The following is a 20829-nucleotide window of genomic DNA, read 5'->3' as shown; positions in this document are numbered from 1 at the left end:
ATCCCTTGCTTTTGTGAATGCTTGACTGAGTCCACATTTAACATATTAAGTGATGATATTTGAGTTTGCAGTTCTTCCACTGCGAGGTTAAATAAGATTCATGATAGCCAGGTACCATTATTTTGTGGGCTGTGAAAGTATTGGATCTGATTGCAGCATTACTTTTCTTGTCCTTGCTTTCTCCTGTGGCTACTGCTGTGGTTATGTTTGGCATAGGATGCTGATTAATGTGTACTGTCAAGGTGCATTTACTCCACAGGCTTAATGTTGGTGTGAAACTGAAACAACTTTGCAGCAACGCTTGGGGGCTATTTTGTGCCCACGTTTAGCGTGAGTGGGAACGGCGATACAGGTGCAAAATCCCACGAGTTTCTTACCGGTGAGATCCTGTTTCCCAGTTTTCCCTGTCCCTCGCTGGTGGCCTAACGAGGTTCCTGCCCTGAAAGTGATAGGCAGCAAGTGCTGGAATTGCAGGTTCCAGTATGAGTTCAGCCTCTTGGTTTTTGGTCAAACATTCCCTTGGTGTGATTTTCTGCAGTTGCTTTCTAACTTTCAACTCTCCTGACAATCTCTCAGCTGTATTTGTTTTTAATGTGTATATAATAACAAATTTGTAATTATCTAAACTTAGAATATAAGATATGCACTTATAATTCTCCCTCTGTCCAAGTTTAGCTATTTAAATGAAAGAGTTCATGTCCATATTGATTAGCAGATGGAACAGCGCCACAGTTACACTTGAAGAGTCTATTAGCAAATATAACCAACAGCAATTCCTGGATAACTCACTTTGCAATTACATTGCTAGTATGGTATGAATGAGCTGCCAGACTTTCAAAGCGATGTATGCGGACTGTGCAGCTCTATCAAAAATGTATGACCCAGAAAGAGACCATTCAGCCTATTGTGTCTGTGTCCAGTCAAAAAAGAGCAATACAGTTTTTTGTTAAACTGTTCTTGGGCTCTGGGCAACAATGGCAAAGCAAGCATTTGTTATCTATCCCTAATTGTCCTTAGGCAGTTGGTGGTGAGGTGCATTCTTGAATTGCTGCAGCCGCTGTTGTGTAGGATATACTCACACTGCTGTTAGGAAGGAAGTTCCAGGATTTTGACCCAGTGACAGTGAAAGAATGATGAGATATTTTTAAGTGAGGATGGTGTGTGGCTTGGAGAGAAACAATCAGGTGATGGTATTCCCAGGTATCTGCTGTCTTTTGTTTGTCTAGGTGGTAGAGGTTATAGCTTTGGAAGGTAGTATAGAAGGAGCCTTGATGAGTCTCTGCAGTGCATCTTGTAATACACACTTCTGCCACTGTGAGTCAGTGCTGGGGTGACTGTTTGTAGATTGACGAGGTGTCAATCATGCGAGTTGCTTGGTTCTAGATGGTGTCAAACCTCTTGATGTTATTGGACCTGCATTCACCCAAGCGAGTGGAGAGTGTTCCAGCACACTCCAGACTTGTGCCCTTATACATGATGGACAAGCAAGCTTTTGGGAGCCAGGAGGTCTCTATTTGCTGTGGAATTCCCAGCCTGTGATCTGTTTTTCTAACCCTAATACTTTTATGGCTGGCCCAAATCAGCGTCTGGTCAATGATAACCCTCTACAGCGTTGATGGTGGGGGAATTCATTGATCATAATTGTCAAGACAAGAAGATTAAATTCTCTCTTGGTGGAGATAGCTTTTGCCTGAAATCTGCTGGACCCCACTTTCCGGATCTTGTTCTTGCACATTTTCTATTTGTTTATTATGCGCACTGCAATAATGTAAAACTGTATTGAAATACATCTTTACGTGACTGTGAATGACTTTGACAAAAAATGATGCAAGCCTCTCTTACCTTCCTAATCAGTGGAAGCTACCTAACAGTTTTATATGCATGAAGACAACAGTGCTTTAAAATCTAAGACACACAAACATGTTTTTAATCTGTTTCTTATCATACAATTATTTTTGTAACTTTACATGATTTGCTATTATTCTTAAACACGATTATGGTTTTGCTGTGCCTGTATGGTTTGTTGGCTCCTTAATTCAGGACACGCACCTTCCTTCTGTCTTACCTCACCACTTCAGAGTGCAGATGTTCAACATTCTACTGTTACAAATCAGTGAAGTATTGCAGAAAAACAGTGTCACGGATCACCCTAATGTGTATAAAATGTTTTGGAGGGATACAAATTGTTTTAAGTCTACGCCCACACAAGTGTATCTCTGACCGCTCACGCCTTTCTCCTCATTGCCAGCTGGGTCAAAAGTCACAACATTCTATCAGGCAGGGCATTGGACCAATGTTGTTTTGAAAAATAATATTTTTTGAATGGACATTTCAGACCTTGTATTGATTTGTAGAAGGAAAATGTTCGAGTTTAAGAACAACTGACGCAACTAGGATAACCATCTGATATGAACAAATGATAAATAAATTAAAGGTCAGCATTTTTGCAATGTTGATTGATTTATGCTGTTGAATGTCCAAACCAAGACTGGGTCAATACCAGCATGTTACAATGCGCGCTGCTAAGGAAGCAGAGGAATTTTAACTGGCATGAGCTGATTCATCATTAAACTAGCTCAGTGAAAATGTTTCTGGGCAGCCGAATGGAGATCAATTAACTACTAAGTCCATGGGAAAAAAATTAGCAACCTTTCTGCACTCCATTTGCTGAGAGGTCAAGCACTAAGAGAGGGATAATTGCTGCGAGCAAGCAGAATGAATCGGGGATGAGCAGAAAGTGATGATGTATGTTCAGTGACAAGATACGTGACAGAGATTTACGCTCGGGCCTACGACGACTCAACTCGGCAAGGACACAAGGACAAGGGGAAGAAGACCTGTGCAAAACAATTAGTGCTTTTTTTCCGAGCAAGCAGTTCTTAATTAGCCGTGGCGTGTCAGCAACTGTCAATTACTGTTTTTAATTTTAAAAAAATATCTGGCCATCAGTTTTAACGCAGCAGTGAAAATAGCTGCTGGGAAGAGCCTATTGCAATCTCTACTTGAGCAGCAAACAGAAGTAAAACAATGATTTAACAATTGCTGTGTATACTTACAAGATTAGGATCATTTTGTACACATCAGCAACAATGCCTCTTAATGTATGGAGGCACAACTAAGATTTGGGCTAGCACAGGGAAGGGATGGGAAGCTCACTTCAGGGAAGATAGTTTAAAGTTTATTTGTAAGTATCACCAGTAAGCTTACATGAATACTGCAATGAAGTTACTATGAAATCCATGGCCCCACCCCATTTCAATATTGCATTATGCTTCATCCAGCTCACTAGGCAAAACAAAGGATTAGTTTGCAGTGTTTCTTTGTTTTTAACGCTGTATAATATTAATGAAATGTCAAAATGAGTGGACAGTTTGACATCAAACCTATGTCTTCAAACCCCTTTACTTGAAGATCTGAAAAAATCAACTAAAGCTGCGGAATAAGGGCCTGTGGATGTCTCTGATCACTAAAACTACCTCTAAACTGAAATAATGAAGGTAAAATTCCTTCTGCCCAAAGCTTTAGTGAAAAGCGAGTGCAAGCTAGGAAATCACTATAGATTTTACTGATGGAAGAAATTATTGATGGGAAAAATTTCATCCCCTGAAATTTGCCATGTACTCAGATGGGAAGGTTGATCTCTTAATTGCTTGATGACCCCAGTGCGGCAGGCAGCGTTTTGTGACTGTGTGTTAAACAGGCTGTTCAGCAATGCAAAAAGATTAGTTACAATGGATATCTTTGTGCACACAGAGTGACTTGAAGTGCATAAAGTGCTTTAACCTTAAGGAAATAACGTGGCAAGTCACCATAAATTTGATTTCAGATAACAGAACCTTTGTTTGTTTCTCTTTTGATTTTGTGTGCATCAATCTTGGTTTCCATCATTACGTTTATCACTGGTCACTATTTACGCACTCATTGAATTTACGCTCTCCTTTAATTTTGCCGTGTAGAATAAAAAGGTGAAACAGAAATTTAAAAAAAGGAACAAAATGATTTAAAAGGATAATGTAGGTCACAGGTTCAGTGTGGTGTCAGGTGTAAGATGGGTGAAATATTAACTCATCCCTCAGAGTAAATGTCCAAGTCTCACTTGAGCCTCATTTTCTCAAGGCTGGGGAGGAAATGCTCGAGTGATCTTTAATTGCAGTGCCCTGCTGACCTAGCTGTGTCTTATTTCCTGACTAGAGGTGTTATTTGTTTGTACATTTATTTATGTATGTAGGAGATCGGAACTGGTTTGTCAAAAGATGCTGTATTCAGATCAATCTCACTTTTACTACTTGTTCTTATTTCTCTACGTTGAGAATCTTTTCCTGAGTCCATGCTCAAGTGATCCGGTGCACCTGGGCAAAACAAATATTGGATGAGTCGAAGCACATGTCCTCAAAGGAAAATCTCCATATTTAATTGTGAGACCCAGTTGTTAGTTATCTGATATAATAAGCTACTTTGAGGAGGTATTGCTATCCTGTAAAAATTACTGGAAAATATCTTTCAAACACACAGTACAATTGCTAGGTTACATTGCCACTTTGCAGAAAGAAAGACCTGCATTTATATAGTGCCCTTCACATACTCATGATCTCTGAAAGTGCTTTGCCATCAATTAAGTGTTTTAGAAATGTGACCATTGTTATAATGCAGTAAATGCAGCAACTGATTTGCATACAGGAAGGACACCCAAATAGAATAAGTGACAAATCTGTGACACGGTGGCACAATGATTCAACTCCGGCTTCGGGTGACTGCCTGTGTGGAGTTTGCACATTTTCCCCAAGTCTGCGTGGGTTTCTCCAGGTGCTCCGGTTTTCTCCCATAGTCCTAAGATATGCAAGTTAGGTTGATTGGCCATGCTAAATTGCCCCTTACTGTTGGGAGGATTAGCAGGGTAAATACATGGGATTATGGGGATAGGGTCTGGGTGGGATTGTCGTCAGATAGTTGGTGCAGGCTTGACGGGCTGATTGGCTTCCTTCTGTACTGTAGGGATTCTATGTCTCATGTTCTTGGAGAGAAATATTAGTCAGAATACTGGGAGAACTTTTTGTCATTTGAATAATGCCATGGGATATTTTTCATCCATTTGAGTCCGGGCTTTGATTTAATACTTCGACAGAAGGACAGCACTCCTAACGGTGCAGGATTCTTCGATTTTGCATTGGAGTTTCAGTCAAGATTATGTGCTCTGGTTTCTGGAAGTGGGTCTCAAACCCACAGCCTTCTGACTATAGCACTGTAGCTGTCATTTGAAAGAGTCTGGAATAAGATTGTATAACAAAGCTGGGCTGCAGCTTTAATAGTGCAGGAGCAATTCCAATTTATTCCATGAAATAGCATTTAACTTGAAATATTACTCTGTGACATTAACATGCACCAGTTATTTGCTACATCATTATTTGTGACTTCAAATTTGAAAGGTTCAGAAACACATTGGCTGCTAGAAATTCGAATGCCACATTTTTCCTCTTCTTCTGTTTCAAATTTGGCACTTGACAAGAAGAATTAGTCTGACATAATTACATGCAAGGAAAAAAAAGACCCAAAAATATAATCAAAACCAGTTGAGTGAATTGGGGCCAGACAGATTTATCACTGTGTTCTGAAACCTCCCAAGTGGTGTGTGCTCGGAAAACAGAAGGATTCGTGCACGTGTGCACGCGTGAGAATGTATGCGTGTTTTGTGTGTGTAAGTGTATGTGTGTTATATGTGAGGGTGTATACATGTGTGTTATGTGTTATGTGCAAGTGTGTGTGTGTGTGTATGTGTGTGTGTGTGTGGGGGGGGAGGTGTGCAAGATTGCGAGTGTGGTGTGCATATTGTGTGCCAGTGTGCGTATTGTGTGTCAGAGTATGCGTTTGTGAAAGAATTTTCATGTGAGTGTGCTGTGGGAATATGAAGTACACTTTCCACTCCAACTCAGGAAGCGTGACTCAGGGCATTTCTCATCATTATACTTCCACCTTTGGAAATTTAGCCCATTTACCTGGAATTTTGGTCTTTTGAGTGTTGGAGTTGGGTTAGAATCATGAGTGCCTCTCAATGCAGGCCTGAGGCGAGAACGGAAGCAGGTGGATAACAAGGCTGGTCAGTTAAAAGGTTTGTCTCCCGCCACTGGGATATTGACCCAGTTTTCTACATGGTTGTTAGGCCATCTGCTCCTCACCATTCACTCTGTCTGCCATGTTTCCTCCATGTCCCCTCCCAGACCCCCATTCCTAATCTTATCTCCATTGCCCCCTCCGTACTCCCACATCTCTCATGCCTTCCAAGCCCTAATGCCCCTGCATACCCACATGACCTCCATAATTCCCCATCTCCCATTCCCCCTCATGTATTCTCCAAGTCCACTTAACCACTATCCACTGTGTACCGACCTCATGAGCAATAGAATGTCTTCTAAATGCTCAGGAAATAAAAAAAAGACATTCAAACCACCTTGAAAATGCCCCTTTGGTATTTAAAAATATCCCTAAATCAAACAACTCCCTATGAAAAATATTAACTCAAGTGCTAATAATTGTATGAAAATAAGCAAACAACCATTCAAAAAAACCTACCAAATCCCTCTTAACTTGCTGTAAAATCATTAAACAAAACATATAATGCCCTCACAGTTGTGTAAAAAAATCCTGTTAAGCTAGATACGTTACTGGCACTTGGAGCTCAGCCATGCATTCGTAGTTGAATGAACAGATCCTACAAAACTCAATGCAATAGACTCTTTGAAGTTGTCTCACCAGATCTCAAGGTTTTCTTTCAAAGCCATAATAGAGATTCAACTGGAGAATTCTGGCAATTGATCTCCAGAGTTCAAGTCATTGTAATACTTCAACCACAGTGTCCAGATGACACATTTAAATAATATTCCCAATAGCATTGAATACATAAGAATACTTTATGCACTGGATAAAGTGTTCTAATACATAAGTGTGCACACATTATACTGGTCAATTTCATGGTTACTTTTTAAGAATAGAGCCTTATGATTAATCACTGCGTTGAAAACAATCTTAAATCATCATCCAGTGTTACACTATAACAAGTGAAGCTGGCAAGATCTTTTATCTGTCAGATGGTCCTCAACTGCATGACTTCCCCCCAAGGTTCATGATCTGTCCTATCTGACTTGTCTCCGAAAGCCTTGACAAGAATGATAATGTTGGGGATATTTGTATTTACAGCAGGCATTTAACTGATGATTCCAAGATTGCTGTAGGTGAGCACACATACAGAGGTGAGCACACATATGACAAATGCCCTATCCCAGGGAAAATGGCATCCCTAGTGAATGGCCCAGTAAATTTAAAATTGTGGCCCCATACACCTCCAGTGTGGACCGCCCAAAATCGATTACTCAGTATTGAGAGGGGAAAGATCAGTCCGATGTGTGTATGCAAGAGGTTGAGCATGTCGAAGTGTGCTGTCTTTGTGTAATAAGTGCAGCCCCTAAATGGGGAATTTGCACATGATTAAGCACGTGAGGATGTTTCAGTACAGTAGGTGCAATGTTGTATCACATTTGCCAATTTGGTCTCAGTCTCATCACATAGTTGAAATACTTAACAGACTCCCATCAATTACAGTAGGACGGGGAGGTTGAATTTCAAGTGATCACCTCTATTAGGCAGGAGACCGGCAGAGTGACTCGACTGTCCATTCAGTCGAAGCAGATGGAGGCCTGAATCATTTCCACAGCTATGTTTCTTTAATATTCTATCGATGGGGAATGACCGGTAGTAGGTTGCACGTTGAAGAGGGGAAAATGACGTTGATTATTGCAGTGCCAGGAGGAGCAAGGTACAAAAGTAATTTAGACACTTTGTTAACTATTTGTCCTAAAACAGCCCACGTGCTCCCTTTAAGGTATGCTGCTTAGTTTGTTCAGCACCAAATATAAATGGGTGGATTGTGCACTTTCCTAGCAGAACATGCCACACATTTCAAGAACCCTACCTAAATGGTAAAGAGCCAGATGTCAGTGGGAACAGGAAGAGAAGTGTTGTGCAGCCATTTTCATTGCATTGTCACCCTCCACACTCTGCGCCCTGTCTAAAGTTGCAGATGAAAATCGTCCTCAAGTTGACCAGAAACAAAGTACGGTTGGATTTTTTGCTCACCTGCCTTCCTACCGCTGGCTTTACCACTGTAGTGGCATTAGGAATCTCTGGTCACCAGCAGCAGCACACATCACCTAACTCCTTAGTAATTTTACATTTGGTGAGCAAAACCTCGGCCCCTTGGGGTATACTTCCTGAGATTTAACTTGAGCTATTCTTGCTAGCTGTCATGCAGTCATTTACAAGCTGGCACTCACAAGGACTCGGAAGTGGCCACATTTCTGCTTGTTGAGCATATTCCCATAAAGGAAAGAAAATCAGCAAACAATGTCAATGGGTTTCCTGTGGCAAGCAGGATGGGAAATTTCCCCCCATATATGACCATAAGACTGAGCAAAGGACACTTGGAATGTAACAGCGTTGACATTATTAGAACAGTGCTGTTGAAAAGCTGAGAGTAATTGTCAGGATTACACTTTTTTTCAATAACGTCTCCAGTATCACCATATTAAATCCAAGCTGTTTAAAATGTGAGAAGCATGTCTGCCTTTACCACACTATTCGGCAGAGTTCCAGACCCCACCACTGTCTGGGTGAAAAGATTACTCTTGATCTTGTTTCCCATGCAGAGTTCCACCTATGCTATATGTTTGGGCCAATGATTTAGTTTTCAAAACCCATATTTAGAAATTGATAATAAATGCTGGCGTTGCTCACTCTTATGAACAAATAATGAAAAAAAACCTTTATTAAAACCATTTTTGTCATCTCATGTGACAATCTTATTCCCTGTTTTCTACTGATATTTCTTAATGGGGATACTTTTAAAAGGAAGATGAGGGAGGAGAATCTTGCTTTATAAAATTTGTTGTAGATGGGGCTTTGTTATTCTTGATTTAAATACAAGTAGGGCCAACAGTAGTCTATCATTAATTAAATAATTATTAAAAACCTTTTAATTGTCCAAGAATCCTCATGCAGCTGGAGATCAAGATGACATTTACTAATAATAAAGTGAAAAATTATTACGCAAGATGATTTTTTTCTCGTTCTTTATAAGCCACTTCATGTTCATGTATAAATTAGTATTTAACAATTCTACAGTTTACATTGCTAATTTACATATTTGTTTAATCTTACATGGATTTTTTATGTAGGTGCTTCACACTCAGTTCATGTAATGCATGTTGTTGCCTTAATCTTTCTGAAGTCTACACCTTAATAGTAACCAGGTAATTCAACAAACTATATTATTTTAACAGCAATTGGAACAGAAGGCAACAAAGCTTTTGTAACAAAGCAAACACATTACCAGAACCCCCAATCATTTCAGCCTCAACAGGTGAAAGAATGTGGATCTCAGCCCTGCGATATTTCCCCATGCTCCAGATATTGCTGTTGAGAAAATATATAAAGCATAGGCCATGTTTCATGATTAGTTCAGCTTTATTTCCCTGATGCACTTGCATTGTTGCAACGTTTGGTGACTGATGACTTGGATATTTTTGTTCAGAACAAATAAAGCAATAAATTGATATAAATGTAATTTTCCAAATACTTTGTGCAAATTCCTACAATAAATTACTATGTTGGGGGTTTTAGGTGCTGCATTTGATTTTCTGGCTGTCCTTTCAAATCAGGGATGTGGGTTGAAACCCAGACTTGACGTTCAGGAGGAAAGTATTCTGCCTTGATTGTTTTAAGCGTCCATCATATAATTAGATTGGATAATTTCAACATGATTTCTAGTTGGCACGGTTCCACACTGCACAAAAACTGACCTGGATTTGGCGTAAGTTGACTAAAATGGTATTAATTTCACATGTGCTGTCTTAAGCACATCATTAATTAGCCTGCATTAAAATAGCGTGGGTGCAATTTCTGGAAGTGTAATTGAGTGCCATAAAATAGCGCGTAGAGGGAATGAAATCCAGAAAGTAACAATCTCCCTGAGTAAGGATTGTGATGTTGATGTACCTTTAAGAGTTCTTATTTAATTCACGCTTACAGCCTGAGGTGATGTCATTGTTGGGAGGAGAAAAAAACTGGGCAGGTCAGGTGGCAGCAGTTCATTTTCAGTTTCAGTTTTGGGAGCTTGGAGTGTTAGAAGCATTAAGCTGAAAGATAAATCTCTCTCTCTTCCTGGCTTTTCTTGGAAATTGTGTTGGTTAGCTGAAAGCAAGACCTTGTTTTCCTGAAGAGTGAAAATCTGCTGATTAAGATTGAGAGTTTTCAATTCTCCAGCCAAAGGACACAATTTCCAGTATCACATGAGCATTAGTCTGTGCTGTGTTAAAGCTGTGAAAAGAGTCTTTTGTCTATGGGATTGGTTTGATTGGAACATTGTAGATGCTTTTGTCAAGCATTATACATTATCATGATTGTTTGTAATTGATAAAAATTCTTGCTAACTTTCTTACTATATATGTTAACTATATTGTTAAATAAACTTTGTTTGATGCAAGTTCCCTAGTGGGTCACTTGAATCATACCTGTGGTGAAATATCTCATGCTTATCCAGCCAAATTCAAGATGCAAAACTTATGATTCACACGGGCTTCATAAAGTACTTCGGAATTTCTAAACTGAGCCATAACAGGATAGCTTATGTGACAGATTGAAATCTCAAACCAGAGCAACAACAGATACTGTTTTCAGTGAGAAACAGAGTTAATGGGTGCCATCTTACCATCTTATCCCGCCTGTCGATCAATGTGGCAAGCTGAGAAGATAGTGTAAGAGGCCAAAACACTGCTTTGTAGATTGCTATCTTCCCAGTCCCACTTAACTGATGAGAATGGCTTCGCACCAGAAAGGGCACAAAGCTCATTACCATAAAATTGCCTGGATCTCCATGTAGTTATTAAGTCTGACACAGTCCTCATCCCCCCACCTCCCTGCACCTCCCTCCCCCCCAACCTCTTTCCAGGATGCTTCCCATCTCACCAACAATAATTACTACTGGTCACCACCAGAAATGCTGTCTCTAATTGGGGATGGGAGCCCCTGAGACCTATTGGGCTGGGAGTGAGGGGGTGGGGGGGAGGTGCTTGGGAGGGGGAAGTTTACTCAGATTAGGAATGAGGTACCCTTTAAAAATGGTGCCCAAATCTCTGTGCACATGGTTTTGTAGGCATGTTGAGGCCCTTCGCCCCAACAGCGTGACACACACTCCCTTAAATTCTTTCAGCAGAGTGTCATGAGATCTGAAGAGATTCTCACCAGAATAACATTCTGCCATTTTTTGGTGAGATTTGTCTCGCAGTCCCTGACCGACTGTTGTAGCTGCTTTATTTATACAGCTGGCCCAGTTATGTTTCTAGTCATTGTTGACTTCCAGGATGTTGATGGTGAGGAATTCAGCGATGAAAATGCCCTTGAACATGAAGTGGAGATGACTAGATTCTCTCTTGTTGAAGATGGCCGTTGCCTAGCACTTGTGTAGCATGAATGTTACTTGCCACCTCTCAACATTCTCTAGGTCTTACTAGATGCAGACATGAATTGCTTCAGTATCTGAGGAATTATGAACGGTACTGGGCAATGTGCAATCATTGAAGAACACACCCACCTCTGATCTTAATATGGAGGGAAGGTCATTAATGAAGCAGCTAAAGATGGTTAGGCCTAGCACCCAACCCTGACGAACTCCTGCAGCAATGTCTTGGAACTGATGAATTTGACTTCCAAAAACTGTGACCATCTTCATTTTTGTTTGCTGTGAATCCAACCAATGGATTCCCATTAACACCAATTTTAATTGTGTTCCAAACTCAGATGTCACACTCAGACAAACGCTGTCTTGATGTCAAAAGGCAGTCATTCTCGCCATACCGCTTTAATTCAGGACTTCTGTCGCGTTGGGACCAAAGCTGCAATGAGGTCTGAAGCCAATCCCATTTTTTGATGTCATTTTAATGTTTCTGTGCCAACAGGCACTCTGGACTTAAGTGCATTTTAAAAGCAAATATTTAAACTATTGTTGCTAGTGCTATTAAACTTGAACTATTGGTTTGAGTAATTGAGAGAAAAATAATCTGCAGCTTTAAATGGTATTTCACAACATGATGGTACCCCTCCAGCTGCAGAGTTCAACAAGTTTCATTGAAAACTGTAAAAAGAAATAGAATACTTGAGAACTTTTGAAAATGAGTTCTTAAACAGAAGTGTTGAAACCTGCCTGTAGAACTTCACAAGGTATACTTTGTATTTTATTATGACTTTTCATGGATCATTCTATTCCAAGTGATTTTGTCTAGAACTGCTCATTTCTTAACGTATGATGGTTAGTTGAATAAGACAATGTTTCATTGAGCCTTATTGGTTTATGCTGTGCTAAATGTTCCATGGGTTATACAGCTGGTCACAGTACACCTCAGCTAAAAAGGGGAAAACAGCCAGACTTTCTGCTCCTGATCACAACACCATGGTATTTTCAGGAATGTATATACGTATGGATGTTGGATTGATTGATCCTGACTGCAGTGTCTCCACAGTTGGTTAGCCTGCCAAGCCTAATCTAGATCCACTTGAGAAAACAGAAGCTACACGTAGCGACAAAACCATAGTCATTCTATTCAGAGGTTCTATGGGAGAGTGGGATTGAGGAGTAGGTCTTGCAGAGGGCCAGCACAGATTTGATGGGCCAGCTGGCCACGTCCTGTGCTGTAAACATTCCCTAATTCTATGAGGAAAAACATAAAACCAAGACAATTCAGTTCCTTTCAAAACTTGAGCTGTTATTTTGCTTGTTGCAGTTTAGAATGAAAAATAATTTGACATCTATTAAAACTAAACTTTGAATGTTTTAGAAAGGATAGCGTAAAGTATCACATACTGATAATGTCATAACATTAACATCATAGAATGAGCTTGACATAGAGGAATGAGTGACAATACCTCTGCAATCATAGATGGAAGGGGCATGTAATCTTGGCTAGTGACATAATTGAGCTACAACGTGAGCTTGATATTGGTATTGAAAGGCAGTGCCAGTATGGGAGTTGTATACTGATCAAAGAATGTCTGTTTCACTCAGGAAGTTGTCTATAATTGTGTAAACAGCAGCTTCTGCAACAGTGTGTGATATTTATCCATTTCACTCTAAAATGACAATAGTTCTTGTCAATCAAATCAAGGAGGTATTTTGATAAAATGACTTTTGGAGTCCATATTACAGCTGATAAAGCAAACTGACATGATGAGCCAAATGGCCTTCACTGTGCTTTAATCATTGATTCATAATGTAAGGAATGATACTCTGCTCTTCTGATAGAATCTTCCCAAACTTGCCAATGCATTATTGCATATCAATGGACAAGACACTCAGATGATGATGCTGTCCCACCTTTTTACATTTGCAAAACGCTACTTGAAAAGTCAATTATTTCATGATGATTTTCTGACCTGGAATCATAAGTTTTCAGGGAGATGTAACTACTCTCTGATTTATAGAATCCCTGTAGTGTAGAAGGAGGCCATTCAGCCCATCATGTCTGCACCGACTCTCCAACAGAATATCTTACCCAGACCCGCTCTTCGCCTCATTCCCTTAACCTCACATATTTACCCTACTAGTTGTAACACATCACTAAAATTAACATTCTTCCTTTACATTCAGCTTTACTGGTCTCATCCTACTGGGAGGACTGAAAGAGACAGGTGATGTTAGTAGCTAAACTTCACAACTGTTTTTCAGACCACAGAACAGATGGGAATAATGATTGATTAGCTTAATTAGGTTTGAAACATGGAGGCTGACCTATGTAAGAGTCTAACATATATCTGTTGGTGCCAGGGATCACTTCATTTTGGCCAATTTATATTTGATTTTTCCTCAGAAATAAATAACATTATCTGCGTCACTCCCTGAGGTTACTCCATTGCTCTTACACCACACAGCACTTTGAGATGTGCAAGATTTTTCACATGGAGCCTCAAGCCCAAATATTTGTAAAGCCAGAAAGACTCTGCAGTTTAGCCAAAATGGTGCCAGAGCCTGGAATCCAGAGGCCCCCACTCCTGAATGCAGCATCCGCTGTTTACACTGGGGGTGGGGTGGATCAGTGAGGGGGATGGGGGGGGTGGGGGGAAGACAGGGCTGGGATATATTTCACACATCTGCAGTTCACCAAGGCAGCTGCATATTTAAAAGTGCAGCTGCCTTCAAATAGAAGCAATTTTGGTCACCCAGGATTCTGAAACTTGACCCCTGGGCTTTAGACATTTGAGGGAAAGCTCTAAATCTGTCAGAGATCTTTAGAGAGGTCAGGTGCTCCTCTGGGATTTGTCCGCTATCCCTTTGGGACGGGTCAGGTAAATTTTGGGAAGGTCAGCTACTGCTTTGAGATTGTTAAGAGTAGACATGCAAGTGCATAAAAAGTGCACATCTTCTGTGGCACCAAACCAGCACTCCGCCAAAGTAAAATTCCAGCCGTTTGTGGCACTTTCCCCCACATCAAGTGAAGTTTGTTTAGTCACAAGTAAGGCTTACATTAACACTGCATTGAAGTTACTATGAAATTCCCCGAGTCGCCACAGTCCAGTGCCTCTTCAGGTCAATGCACCTAACCAGCACGTCTTTCAGAATGTGGGAGGAAACCAGAGCACGTGGAGGAAACCCACGCAGACACAGGGAGAATGTGCAAACTTCACACATCAATGACCCAAGTTGGGAACCTGGTGCTGTGAAGCAGCAGTGCCAATCACTGTGCTACCATCAGGTTTGTGGAGTCTGGAAATTCCTGACTCTGCACTGCTAACTCCCGAGCAGAAGTTTGGTCCTTAATGTCCAATTGCGTAGATTCATATCGAGAACCCCAGTTGGAGCCCTCCAACTGGTTTTCTCCCGAAGTCTGGAAGCACCAAAAAAAGTAAGGATTTAGTCTAGTGTAAGACCAGACCCCCCTACTTGCATTGTGCTGGCACCAGTCAAAGAATCCTTGTTGAGCAGGAGCTGTGAGTCTTTTCCCCATTATATTGTTTACTCTCATGAGGAACCGACTGGCTCCAGCTTGGGCCTGGCTTTGTGACTGGTGTAAGCAGGAAGCTGTGTATGTGAAGGAATGCTTTTTTTTAAAAGTGGGGCTGAGTTCCGTTCAATCAGAAAAATAACCACTTCAGACAAGACAAAAAGGGATAATCTTACTCAAACACTGAGCCATTCCAGCAAAAAGGATATTGTCTCTTTAATCTCTGAGCATTATTCACTGGGGAGACGAAATCGTATTAATTTATCACTCCCATTTTGATGGACATTGTTGCAATAATAGCACTAAATGGTGTCAAATGATCCAGTAATCAAGAGCCCCATGGCTGACCGCTTCCGCTCCTGCTCACCTCTTCCCAAAGCAAAGCCTTTGACGGGCTATCTGCAAACATTTATTTTAGTAGTTTTACATTACCCCGTCCTTTCTCCCTACCCTTAAAGTATGTTTCAGTGAAGTAATTTGATGAGCACTGGCCAGCATAATTCAATTCAACAGCTGCGGAAACTACCCAGCTCTCACGAGGGAACAGCCCGCCTGGGTTAACCCGTAGCTTTTTTTTTTAAACGGTTTTTGATTTATCTGTCACCTGATCCATCAGCAATGAATAATTTTCATGGAAGGTGCACTTTAATTACTTTCCCATTTAACTTGCATTATCATTCACTATCTTGGTAATTAATCTCCCCTAGTATCCAATTTCGGCCTTTATTGCTGGCAGACGGGCCCCCTGAATCCTGCGTGCTTGAGCGGGTGCCCAAGAGTTATTTGACGGAGAGGTTTTCAAACAAGTTTTCAATTCATTACACCGTTCCAAATCGCCGTATCTCCAGTTTGTCGGGATGACAGTTCTACGGCATCCCCAAAGGTACACACATGACTGACACTGCGTGGTGGCTTTTGAGCATCTTTGCTGGTACTTTTCCAGAGGCTTAAGATGCTTACTTGTATCGCTAATGTTTCCTTTAAACATTGCCGGGTAACCGACCTGTCTGACAGCTCTCAGTTTCTACTGAGTTTGGCACAACTATTCTAAAGTGCTCAGATTACTGCAGTTTGCTATTATTTGGAATCAAAGGCATAACCTAAAACATTTTTTCAGCTCCTTACACTGGCGCATTGTGAGTGAGTTTAGAATAGTTGCCCTATGTCATTGCTGCGGCTTTTTTGTCGATATGCGGTGGAGATGAGACTACTGGGCTGATTTGGGATTTTGATTCCAGTCAGGTTGATTTGTTTAGTGAACAAATATTCAACTAATTAAAACTCAGGCCAGAAAGATGCTTCCTGTAACAGCAGAAAACTTGACTTCACGTTGAGGGTGCGGTGTTCAAATGACGGCATTTCACAAATACAGCTGTACACGCACAGTGGCCCACTTGTGTTCTTATGTTTTCAACATTACTGAGCTGTGCAGCAGCTCAGTCTTGTGATAGAAAGGTTTGCCTTTAAATTGTGCCATTCACAATTTGGGGACATTGCAAAGTATTTTACAGTCAAGGAGGAATTTTTGAAATGTAGTCATTGTTTTAATATAAGAAATACAACAGCCAAAGTGAATACAGAAAGATTTCAACTACAATGTGATCGTAACCAGATAATCAATTTTAGTGAGGCTGGTTGAGAGATAAATATTTCCAGGAAACCAAGAAGCATCTCTAGTACATGAAGAATAAGTTTACCATGACATTGATACAAGCCTTTGCTTTATCCCATGGCCATTGATCAAAATGGACAGGACATGTTGGCAGCTAATGGACACTCAGCAACCTTGCCAGTAACAGAAAGGGGCTTAAATTCTGCATGAGCCTGTGCCCTTTTACCAAAAGCCAGACTGACATGGAGGCTGCTGTGGACACACATGTTCACCAGAGGTTGAGGTACTGGGAAAGACCCTATTGTATAGGAGGGGGCGAGCACAAATGGGGCTTGTTCGTGACAGTTTTTTTTAAACAATCGGCCAAGCCCAGGTTATTTCTCATCTGAGTCTCGGGTATCTTGCCACAGAACAATCTGTCAGCTTGTGATCCACTTCCCTCAGAGCAGCGGAGTTCAGGTGGATTTGATTCCTTGGCCCAGCTGCGCATTCACACTGAGCAGCTGGGTAATTTTGGCAACTATTCTGACAGTTCACAGGGTGCTTATGGGAGAGGCAGAGGGGCAACCAAATAGGCAGTAAAATGCTGACACAGGTCAGTAGTCAGCACTTTTTTATAACCAAGTACATCGTCCGAACGCCATTAGAGAAAAATCAAAATGGGAACACTGATTAGGTGTGTATATATAATTAGACAGAAAAATAAATAATCTGGAGCTGGACAAAATGGTCAGATAGATACGTATATTCGCATTATAAATGCATGATTGATTAGGTTGATGTCAGATATCTGGGTAGATAGGCAAAACGATTATAATAATGTGACAAAGCAGTGATAAAAAAACTCACATGCTACTTTAATTCAAATCACAGGTCAGTCCTGGAGCCAGCCAGTCATTTGATTCACCATTAGTTCCACTGTGGATTTATGGAGAATAGTTTATGGTTTATTCAATTCATTTTAATGGATGAGAAATTGGCAGGCTATAAATCAGGTTTGCTGACCAAATTGGGCAAGTGTACTCCCATCACTTGAGGCTTTGTTGCAAATCATAAAATTTATCACATTGTGCATTGTAAAATGGCAAGAGGGGAGTTAATTATCTTCGATAAAGAATGACACCTGTCACGATGTATTTCCAAGATGATAGTGAAGTGAAAGAGCTATCATAGAATCCCTACAGTTCAGAAGGTGGCCATTCAGCCTATCGGGTCTGCACTGTCTCCCCAACAGAGCATCCCACAGCCCTGTCGCCATAACCCCACATATTTACTCTGCTATCCCCTTAACCTATGCACCTTGGGACACTAAGGAGCAATTTAGTATGGTCAATCAACCTAACCTGCACACCTTTGCAGTGTGGGAGGAAACCCACACAGACACAGGAAAGCATGCAAACTCCACACAGACAGTCACCTGAGGCCGGAATTGAACCTGGGTCCGCGGTGCTGTGAGGTAGCAGTGCCACCCTGTTTCATACCTAAGGATTCAAGTGACTTTAATTAAATTGCTTGATTTGAGTTTTTAATCATGCTTTCACCAGTGATGAGCTAACACACACACACCAGGTGTGTATTAAGATTTACTAATTAGTACTTTAGCAATAATAGTACTTTTGCCAATCTTTTGCTTACGCTCTTAAAATTTCTCTGCAGGATAATCTGATTCAATGCACATTAAACATTTGCATGGCAGAGGAAGTACCTTTCACTCTCTGGGTGCTTACTTTCGAGCATTACCCCAGAATTTTGCCTGATGATGACCAGGCATTGGCCTGCAGCAACTTGACTGTATATCTGCCTGAATATCCCTATTGGAAGTTCATTCCTGCTTAGTCATTGATGACCTGAGAACAGATCTCTTATCCCTCATTCAAGATCTTTATGAGTTTGCTTGCTAACACAACGTGACCTCCGGCTGATACCGGAGATGAGGGGGTTAGCTTATGAGGAGAGATTAAATAGACTGGGCCTGTATACTTTGGAGTTTAGAAGGCTGAGCGGGGATCTTATAGAGACTTACAAGATAATGAAGGGGCTAGATAGGGTAGAAGGAGAGAGATTCTTTCCGCTTAGAAAGGAAAACAGAACTAGAGGGCACAGCCTCAAAATAAGGGGGGGGGGGGGGCAGTTTAGAACAGAGTTGAGGAGGAACTTCTTCACTCAAAGGGTGGTGAATCTCTGGAATTCTCTGCCCATTGAAGTGGTGGAGGCTACCTCATTGAATATATTTAAGTCACGGGTCGATAGATTTCTGATAGACAAGGGAATTAAGGGTTATGGGGAGAAAGCGGGAAAGTGGAACTGATCCACTTCAGATCAGCCATGATCTTATTGAATGGCGGGGCAGGCTCGAAGGGCTAGATGGCCTACTCCTGCTCCTGTTTCTTATGTTATGTTCTTATGTTATGTTTTGGCTTCCAAAGGATCACCTGTATCATTGCAGGAGTTACAGGAGATGTCTCGGCTGTATGCAAGGCTTTTGTGGCAGTCTGCAAAGCTGAAAAGTCTTGCTGCAACACATCACCCAACTGCATAAGCAAGTGTCTGCATTGTAGGCAATGAAGCAAGTAATTGGTCAACTTGTTTCAGCTCCTTATGTATTCTCTGTTCATGGGGGTGTAATCAATCAAACAGCAATCAGAATGGTACCTTCTCCTAGGAGCTGCAACCAAGGCTAAAGAGCATTCACACTGATTTGGATGCATGCAAACACACTGAATATCAATCAAGTGTTCTGGTCCAGTGTTCAGATCTTCACTTATCAGGATGTCTGGACTGGGGCTAAATACAACCCTTCTGACTCAAGTGCTCACTCTGTCCAGATGCAAGTAACTACCGAATGTCAACTCAGTACTTGTAGACGGTATTCTAGAGTTGCAGAAGGCCCTTGGGATGAGACGTGAACTTCCTCACTCCTGACAGTTGTATATCTACCCTAAAGTGATAGGAAGGAGATATGATTATGGTCATAAACACAATTATTTGACTATCTGATACTCAGCTGTTGATGAATGTTGATCAAGAACTGACTGTACTGCAGGCTACTTGCTAATGTTAGGAACATAAAGGTGATCAAATTTGTTAGTTTAAAGCATTTACCTTGCCCCTATTACAGTAATATTACATTCATTGAGGCTGGAGGAGGGGGAATTCCTGCTCGAGATGTGCAACCCTCAATAGAACACACTTCAACTTCCATTATCAGACCTGTCTGGTTCAATCACTTGGAGTGACTATTCTCATTCCATTTTAATAAATAAAACAAACAAGAAGAAGGGCTTCATATTCTGAAATAATTGTGGTTTTTTTTGTTTATTTAAAGTGGAAATGCTGATGATTGTATGCACAGTAAATGTTACAGTGCTCCAAGGAAAGGGCTGGAGACTTTTTTTCAAAAGAGCTGGTACTGGGCTGAATGACTTCCTTCTTGTTGAATAATTTTACGATAAGCAAAAGGAGATGACAATTGTTACAAGTCATGCAGCAAACAGAACATTTTCCTTTTCACCTTGCTCACAGTCTCTCACTTGTAACATTCCCCTAATGCTGACAGCTCTGTCACGGGCTTCCTGCTGTATGAAGGTATGAGAGGCCCTGGGTTCATGTCTCGCGGCTTTTGGGGGGGGGGGTCAGTTAGCAGATGGCGGGTTAGTGATGCAAAGCGACACCAACAACACAGGTTCAATTCTCATACCGGCTGAAGTTATTTATGAAGGATCCATCTCCTCAACCTTGCCCCTTGCCTGAGGTGTGGTGTCAAAGGGGAGAGCAGCCTATGGTCATCTGGGACTATGACGACTTTACCTTTACTGCAGATTTTGCTTGGCTGCAATTTGTGACTTCCTATCAGTGTAACAAAATAATTGTAATTCCATTGATGTGACATTTATTGCAAGAGAGCCTGGTCAAATAGTCACTTATGAGGTAACCACTATCTGTACCTCTCTGGGTCTGCTGCTGGGATTAGAGGATCAATGCTCACAACAAGGGCACTGGGAGTTGGTTACTGATACCAGGCTCCCTGAATCTGAACTAAAATGGCAGCAATGTTTTGTACATGCATCCTCACTGTCACAGAATGCATGCTGAGACTTTTTTTTTCTCTCTTTTATTTTGGCTGTGAACAAACGTGCCTGTTTTAACAAAATCACTTTGCAGCTTGTGTGTGGATGTTGAGAG

The 20829-nt window shown here is 41.1% G+C and overlaps 1 protein-coding gene across 3 annotated transcripts in view; it reads left to right on the top strand.

Annotated features, from left to right (window-relative positions):
- The window catches only part of epha7 (eph receptor A7), a 252648-nt gene that overhangs the window by 106549 nt on the left and 125270 nt on the right, over window positions 1-20829 (top strand). The gene's annotated exons all lie outside the window — the stretch shown is intronic.

This window comes from Carcharhinus amblyrhynchos, chromosome 7, assembly GCF_965287045.1.
Source record: "Carcharhinus amblyrhynchos chromosome 7, sCarAmb.v2.hapA, whole genome shotgun sequence".
NCBI lineage: Eukaryota > Metazoa > Chordata > Chondrichthyes > Carcharhiniformes > Carcharhinidae > Carcharhinus > Carcharhinus amblyrhynchos.
The sequence above is the reverse complement of the archived record's forward strand: the minus strand, read 5'-3'. Positions and strand labels throughout refer to the sequence as shown.